Here is a 9,125-nt window from a genome sequence, read left to right as displayed (position 1 = left end):
TTTTCGAGGAGCATTTTGAACCTAAGACTTCTAATTTCAAAATCAAGCAAGCTCGATTTATACAACCTTATGAACTTAATTAAGATGTGTTTTTATCTAAGTATACTTAGGCGTTGGTTTAGACTTATTAATATTTTTCCTATTGAATGTCATTAGAACATCGACCCCAACCCAAACTTTATTTAATTTTTCTTCCTTGTTTATTAAACTGATAATTAATTAGTAATTTTGTTTATTAATATTGACTATTTCCTCACTAATAACTAAGTTCATACTATATTATATTCTTTAACCTTATTTCGTAATCTATAGTTCTTTTAGTTTTAAACTTAATTTATAATGCATACTTTTGGAAATTACTCAAACTAATTATATTACAATTTAGAAAATCTATTAACCCTGACTAATTAAATGCATGAAAAAGACATTATATGTACGTCGTTGTAGCAAATCGTCGCCACAGACACTGCGTCAACTCTCTTGTACTTGTTGGATGGAGTCCTAGTACTACTATTCTATCAAAATTGAATTTATTCTTATTAATTTTATGTTATTATTAAATTATAATTTGAATTTTGACTCAGTAGCGATTTTAAATTTCAAATATATTATAATTATATATAAATATGATTAATTTATCTATATTTTCACTTTATAGCCCACAAATTTGTGACAAGATTTTTCGTCAAATTTTCACGATTTCTAAATCGAATCTATGAGAAACTCTTACCCATAATCGGTCGGAAAATTTGACACGAGCCATAAAGTGAATGATGTGAATACATATATACCTTATTTATAATTTTTAAGTCGAGCTAAAAAGTTACCACGAGATATATAAGTTCCGTGTATAATTCAAGAATAATCTTAATTAATACTGCAGTATATATATATATATATATATAGGGATGTATTCATTTCCTTTTCTCATATTTCCTCCTTTTTCCTTCTTAATCTTAACCGTTTATTTTCATCATCTAAAGGCCGAAAATATTGCACTTAAATATTACTTTTTAATCAAATTTAATTAGACGAAGGGCTTAATAGGGAATCAAGATGTTGGTGGTTATGGAAAGTTCCATGAAATCTTCCGTTTTTTTCATCTTCTTCACGCCTTCCAGACGCAATTTTTTGCAGTATTCCATCGTGCGATTTATTTGCTTTTCACAGATTGAACAGATTGCTCAATTCCTTCCCCGCCTCCGATTCCGATATCGCACCCCACTCCCACAATTGATCCGAATACGCCACTGCGGGAATCACCATGGCTTTCATGGCTGCCCAATCGCGCTGCGCTGCTGCTGCCACTGCTACGCTCGCTGCCGCGGGCATTCCAAACAACCTGGGCAACGTATAATCTGCCACCAGATTCGGCGTGATCGCCGGATTGTAGTGGCCAATCGACGATGAGTAATTATGAACGAGTTTGTGGAGATCGTCAATCGCGTTGGAGTTTAATTCGTTGGAGTTTGTTTAACTGATATACATAATCCACATATTGTATAGTATAATGCTTATTTTTGTTTCTATAATGCATTATATGTGGTATGTAATGAACATTTATCTTAACCCGTTTAATTTAACTTATGCCCTGTTTCGATCACCCATTACCCCATGCCGATACACATAATGCACCAACTGTTAATATATAATGCATGTTACTGAATATATAATGCATGATATGTTAACTGCAATGTATTGATCTTCTTAGTCGTTTTTGTCTGGTTTTAATTATTTGAGGTTTATGGTCATTCATTCCCCTAGGGTTGCCCAATTCCAGGGTCTATGGTGTAGTATATTGTAAGCAACACAACCTCTACGAAAGACCGCGCGTATTAGTCCGTCGTTAAGGGCTTAGATTTTGGCGTGGCTAGGGTAGTAGTTTAAGCCGATACACATAATGTACCAATTATTAATAGATAATGCATGTTATTGAATATATAATGCATGATATGTTAACTGCAATGTATTGAAACATGATTGTCAGTTTTTGATAATGTGGGGTTTAGGGTTCATTCATTCCCCTAGGGTTGCCCAATTCCGGGGGCTAGGGTGTAGTATAGTGTAAGCAACACAACCTCTACGAAAGACCGCGAGTATTAGTCCGTCCTTAAGGGTTTATATTTTGGCGTGGCTAGGGTAGTAGTTTTAGCCGATACACGTAATGCACCAACTGTTAATGTATAATGCATGTTACTGAATATATAATGCATGATATGTTAACTGCAATGTATTGATCTTCTTAGTCGTTTTTGTCTGGTTTTGATTATTTGAGGTTTATGGTTCATTCATTTCCCTAGGGTTGCCCAATTCCAGGGGCTAGGGTGTAGTATATTGTAAGCAACACAACCTCTACGAAAGACAGCGCGTATTAGTCCGTCGTTAAGGGCTTAGATTTTGGCGTAGCTAGGGTAGTAGTTTAAGCCGATACACATAATGTACCAATTATGAATAGATAATGCATGTTATTGAATATATAATGCATGATATGTTAACTGCAATGTATTGAAACATGATTGTCAGTTTTTGATAATGTGGGGTTTAGGGTTCATTCATTCCCGTAGGGTTGCCCAATTCCGGGGGCTAGGGTGTAGTATAGTGTAAGCAACACAACCTCTACGAAAGACCGCGAGTATTAGTCCGTCCTTAAGGGTTTAGATTTTGGCGTGGCTAGGGTAGTAGTTTTAGCCGATACACATAATGCACCAACAGTTACTAGATAATGCATGTTATTGAATATATAATGCATGATATGTTAACTGCAATGTATTGATCTTCTTAGTCGTTTTGTCTGGTTTTGATTATTTGAGGTTTATGGTTCATTCATTCCCCTAGGGTTGCCCAATTCCAGGGCTAGGGTGTAGTCTATTATCAGCAACACAAACTCTACGAAAGACCGCGCGTATTAGTCCGTCGTTAAGGGCTTAGATTTTGGCGTGGTTATGGTAGTAGTTTAAGCCGATACACATAATGCACCAATTATTAATAGATACTGCATGTTATTGAATATATAATGCATGATATGTTAACTTCAATGTATTGAAACATGATTGTCAGTTTTTGATAATGTGGGGTTTAGGGTTCATTCATTCCCATAGGGTTGCCCAATTCCGGGGGCTAGGGTGTAGTATAGTGTAAGCAACAATTTAAATAATGATAATTTTTCGGTATATAATGCAACGTTTTAGTCAAATAATGCACTTATCTGTCTACTGATGAATTTACATCCACTTTTAATATACCATGCAACCCTGAACATAAATAATGTACACGTTTGTTTGACTGATGCCCACAATGGTAGTTAACTACTTTAATATCCCAATTACCAAAAGTACTTAAGAAACAATACAAAAACACACGCATGATAATTAATATTAAACCAATTCACCCATATACACCATACTTCCTATAATGCATAATATATTGCAAATAATGACAATTTAATTACACATAATGCAGAGCTAAAAAAACGTAATGCACAATGTATATTGCTGAATAATGATAATTTCTCGAAGAATAATGAAAGGTTTAATTCAAATAATGCACATTTCCATATCCCTTAGCTACATCCAATTTTGACAAACAATGTATCACAGAACATAAATATTGCAAAGTCATGGCTAATCTCTGAAGTGCAAAAGTACCAAAACTATCCATAAACTACTCCGACGGGGTCCGTCGACAGTACCGTCGATCACCCTTTCGTCCTTTAGTCTGTGTCTGCTCACCATCATCTCCAGACGTACTAGGGCCTCCCACTGCCAACCTATACCTAAACTTTTTTGCCAGCGCAACGGGAATAACGTCGTCCACAGCATCGTCTATGTATAATCTAAGTTGCTTCTCTGATATGGAACAAACAAAATAATACATCAGAAAATTATCAATTAATCAGAATACATAATGCTATTAGCTTTTTAAGGATTAATGCATATATCATATCAAATAATGCGTAAATCATACGAAATTATGAATTAAAAATGACTCATAATGCATCCGACAAGGCAAGTAATGCACATTTGATACATACACTACCTGCTTCACAATGTAATTACAGATACAAATTATCTTTGTTAATGTTTAATTTACTTTGTTAATGTAAATATCATGGTACATAATGCAATGTCTAAACTCAAAAATTCAAATGTATTACATACAAAGGTTATTAACCCATATAAAGAATACCACTCGAAATGTACAATATACTCCAACAAATGCATAATTACAGATCCATACCGCACTGCCCACACCAAATAATAAACATATTCAATCTTGACTGAGTTGCTTAACCAACACAGCCAGTACCCTTATTAATGCATAATATACTCAACATAATGCATAAATCATTGTATATAATGCACAGTCTAAACTAAGTAATGCACATATATAATCTTTCATGTGATTAGTCACTAAAACACACAATACCCTACATATTGCATAATTTACTGGACATAATGACAATTTTAATATATACATAATGCACTACTCAAACCAAATAATATATACATGTACTCTTGACTGAGTTGCGTAAACAATACACACAATACCCCTAAAATGCATGATATACTGCAGATTATGACAAAAAACATGTTCATAATGCACTTCATAAACAAAATAATGCACTTACAAATCAAAATACTGCATATAAAATTCATTCAGGAACCACTTTTTCGCACAACAACAACAAATCCTTGTACATTAATCAAATTTTTTTTCCAATAATGCACCCATTGCATCTGCAATGCGGTGTTAATATGGCCTAATGCGCACTAAACAGACATGCAATTACCCTTCCACACACTCAACACATATGATTTTGAATTGCACAAGTAGCGACACAAATATACCTGCAGCTTGTGAAGGTTGGGAGCGCGAACGACCTCGTTTACGCATTTTAAATCTGTCAAAACAAACAGATATAAGATAGCAGAATCCACGATTTTAAACAGAATACTCTACGGATACAGATAACACACGGATTTTTCAAGTTATTATTCTGAATTTCAAAAGCCGCGACATAGTGGAAGTTCAAATTTTTACTTTTCGTATCTACAAAATCTTGAATATGAATTCCAAAAAGCCCTTTCTGAACATACCTGGGCGATTTGATGGATACAAAAGGAGAGTTCGTGGCGGTTTGGCTTCGACTTTAGCACCGGTGGAGGTGGGAGACGGGATCTTGGACGATTGATGTCAAGATTTTCGCGGTCTCACTATGAGAGCAAAACGGCGGCCTACACTAGGGTTTCGATAAGGTAGCGAGTGGAGAGGAAATACAGAGTATTGAATGTGTGAGAATGAACCGTCTCCTGATTTGAAATCTCCAAATCTCCCAAATTTCGGAACTACCAAAATTATTGCGGTTCATTTTTTGGTCTTTGTCCATTATACCCTCATAATGCATTAAGATAACCACTATAATGCAACGCGGAGATTAAAATGAGGCGTCAATCTGGACCGTTTATTAAGATAATCTAACGACTCATATTAAGAAGAAGAAAGGATCTTAGGGATGAAAAGGAGAATAATGCACCCCTATATATATATATATATATATATATATATATATATATATATATATTCATAATTTCTGATGAAATATATGAATGGTTCTACAAAATTTATAAATTAATGTGATTTACACAAGTAAATAACTTTGTGTATATTCCACAACTAATTGCACTCTCGTCCAAATGTCATACTACTATACATCTCTAATGATGTTTACTCGTATGCTAATCTTATTGACATGTATTAACAATGTCGTTTCATTCGATGGATATGTGTTTACGTGACTGAGATACACAACAATACAATAGAAATTCCTATCCGTATATAATGATTTTAGTTTGCATACGCAACTATAATTGTTTGACACAATATATGTATTATAAATTGATATAATGCAAATGTACATGTATTTAACTAGAAGTCTATAATTTATATGAACTATGAACTTAAGCTTCTTCTCACTCTGCATTATGTTTACAAAATTTTATTGCAAATGGAATACGTTTTTAGGTAATTAAAATTATTCTTAGAAGGCAGAGGCTTTTACATGATAAGTAATTTGCATAAAATTTGGCTCAATTTCTAGGATTAGCCTTTTGTGGACCATTTATAATCGGAAAAATGACCCCAAAAAGTTGCGTGAAGGCAATATTCGAATTCAAATTCATATATAACGGTATATAATGGTCTCATAATAAAGACTGCATGAAAAAAAAATTTCTTGATTCCATAACAGACTAAAGTATAATATTATTTTTACTATGTACTCCCTCCGTCCCTTAAGAGCATCTCCAGTGGGCGGATGTCCCACTCGGACATCCACTAGGACATCCCGAAAACACCTTCCGCCACGTCACTAGGACTTCCCATCCCACTGCCACGTCACTAGGACATCCCCTTCACAATCCACCCTTCCCACTAGGACTTCTTGCAATAAAAAAAATCACAAATTCACAAATAAAACAATTTACGTTTACGGAAATGAAATTTCAACACAAATACGAACGGGAAAAATTAACAACTTCATTTAAAAAAAACATACATGATTTTAAAAAAAATTAAAAAAAATTTAAAAATCGGACGTCCGACCCACGCCACAATGGCGGACGTCCACCCGCCCATCGCGCCGACGTCCTCACGGGACGTCCGTATCCGACCTCCCCTGCCATAATGGCGGACGTCCCGGTCGCCCGTCGCGCACGTCCGACCGGACGTCCGCCATTGGAGATGCTCTAAGAGCATCTCCAATGCACGGATGTCCCACTCGGACTTCCCAAAAACACCTCCTGCCACGTCACTAGAACTTCCCATCCCACTGCCACGTCACTAGGACTTCCCCTGCACAATCCGCCCTTTCCATCGCCCTTCTCACTAGGACTTCCCGCAATAAATAATAAATACCGGACGTCCGACCCACGCCACAATGGCGGACGTCCGCCCGCCCGTCGCCCGCACGTCCGAGGACATCCGACGTCCTACGGGACGTCCGTATCCGAGTTGCCACGCCACAATGGCGGACGTCCCGGTCGCCCGTCGCGGATGTCCGACCGGACGTCCGCCATTGGAGATGCTCTAATAGGAGTCGCTCTTTGACCGGGCATGAGTTTTAAGAAATGTAGAGAAAAGTTGGTTGAAAAAGTTAATGGAATGTGAGACCCACATTTTTATATTGATTTTATAATAAAATGTGAGTGGAGTGAGTTAGTGGAATGTGTGGCCTACTACCATTTATGGTAAAAATAAAAGTGACTCTTAATGGGGGACGACCCAAAATGGAAATTAGCTACTCTTATTTGGGGACGGAGGGAGTAGTACTTATATCAATCCGAAACAAAATCTTAGCATATCATTTAATATCGCTAGCTATATCTATCATAACTATAGTAAAATAATGAAATTAATTCATAGCAGTTAGAAATGCAATGAATCTCCCTGGTCGTGTGTAGTACTTATTATTTTTCAACAGATATGTCTGACTTAATTAATGCCAATAACCTAATCTAAGATTGCTGCAACTGCAACTCAGAAAAGTTACCACAAATTAATACTAGAGATCTTGGATTTATTTCCCTAAAAATGTCAATATTAGTTTATAAGTAAACTTCAATTTTAGTCACTGAGAAATGGAGATTGCATCTTGTAAGTTTCTGAAATTTGAAAAATATTACAAATCTTTGAAAATGAAAAATGTTACATGCCCTTTCCCCTCACATTTCACCCCGAACTCAATATTTTTACTCTATAATTATTTTAGATTGAAGCTGTAATAAGATTTTTTTTAAATTATGAAGAAATAAATTTAATTTATTCCATAATTAATTATTGTACAGTTGTAGACATTATTTAACAAAACTATTATTTTAACTTATATCACAAATTGATTAAACATAGTTTGATTTTTTGTATTAAATGTATATATCTCAAATCGAATGAAACCTAGACATATTATATATAGTACTTAGTATTTGTTTTAAAAAAGTAGCTCCAAAATAAAATAACTAAATAAGTACTGATTTAATTTGAAAGAATACCATTCAAACTTTAAATAAGTATAATACGTAAATAATTTCCAAAATTATGGAGTAAATAATTATTATAGAATAAAACTAAATTTATTTCTTCATAATTGAAAACGAAATTTTATTACAATCTCCAACCTAAAATAATTAGAGAATTAAAAGATACTAGGAGTACTAAATATGAAAAAAGAAGAAGATGCGTGGTGTTATTTTTAAAAAAATTTCAAAGACCTAACAGTAATATTTTTTTAATTTCCAATGACTTAAAATATACAAGACTCCATCTTCGTGAAACTAAATTTGAAGCTTACTCTAATATACTACTACTAGTATTTACCGTAGCAAGTATTCAGTGGAATATACAACAACTGATGTACTCCTACATATTAAATTTATTTTATGATTATGAAAATCAAATAATTGAATCAAGTGTAAATTTGGAACTATTAAATACTAGTACTAATGGAACAATTTATATCATCTGAAAAATATTTTCAAATAATAATATTTCTAAACCAACCAGTCTTGATCCCCGTGCCAAGACTTTTTTTCCCTAGTCGAAAATGTCATATGGAATAGTTATGTACTTTAAATTAGTCTATATAATTGAATCAGACATCATATTAATTAGTATATGAAAAGACAATGAAAAGGTCAAAGTCTATAGGGTCAATGCACTAGGGTACGTACATATCGATGTCACATTACATTAATTTCTATGTGATATTATGAGATGGGTTTGGAATTTTTTGCATACAAATCATTTTCTTGAATCTCTGCATTTCTTCGGGAAACGTCGAAGGTGCCAATTTTATTTTATTTTCAGGTACTAAACTTAATCAATTATCATACGCAGCGCACTTGTACACGTAATGAAATACTCTACGTTAGTTTTTGTTTGATAGTATAAATAAAAGAGAAGACTAAATTTCTAGTCTTTGAACATTGTATTAGTATTATTCACGGTCCTTATTCTTTAAATATTAGACGTCCCTAGACATTGATATAATACGGCTGGAATTTTTTTTTCATTTTTCGGCCTAAAACATCTTCAAGACTATAAGAGTTATCTATAACTTTTTCATGAGAGAGAAA

Source organism: Salvia splendens, chromosome 11, assembly GCF_004379255.2.
Source record: "Salvia splendens isolate huo1 chromosome 11, SspV2, whole genome shotgun sequence".
In the NCBI taxonomy this organism is placed as follows: Eukaryota; Viridiplantae; Streptophyta; class Magnoliopsida; order Lamiales; family Lamiaceae; genus Salvia; species Salvia splendens.
Note: the sequence above shows the minus strand (reverse complement) of the source record.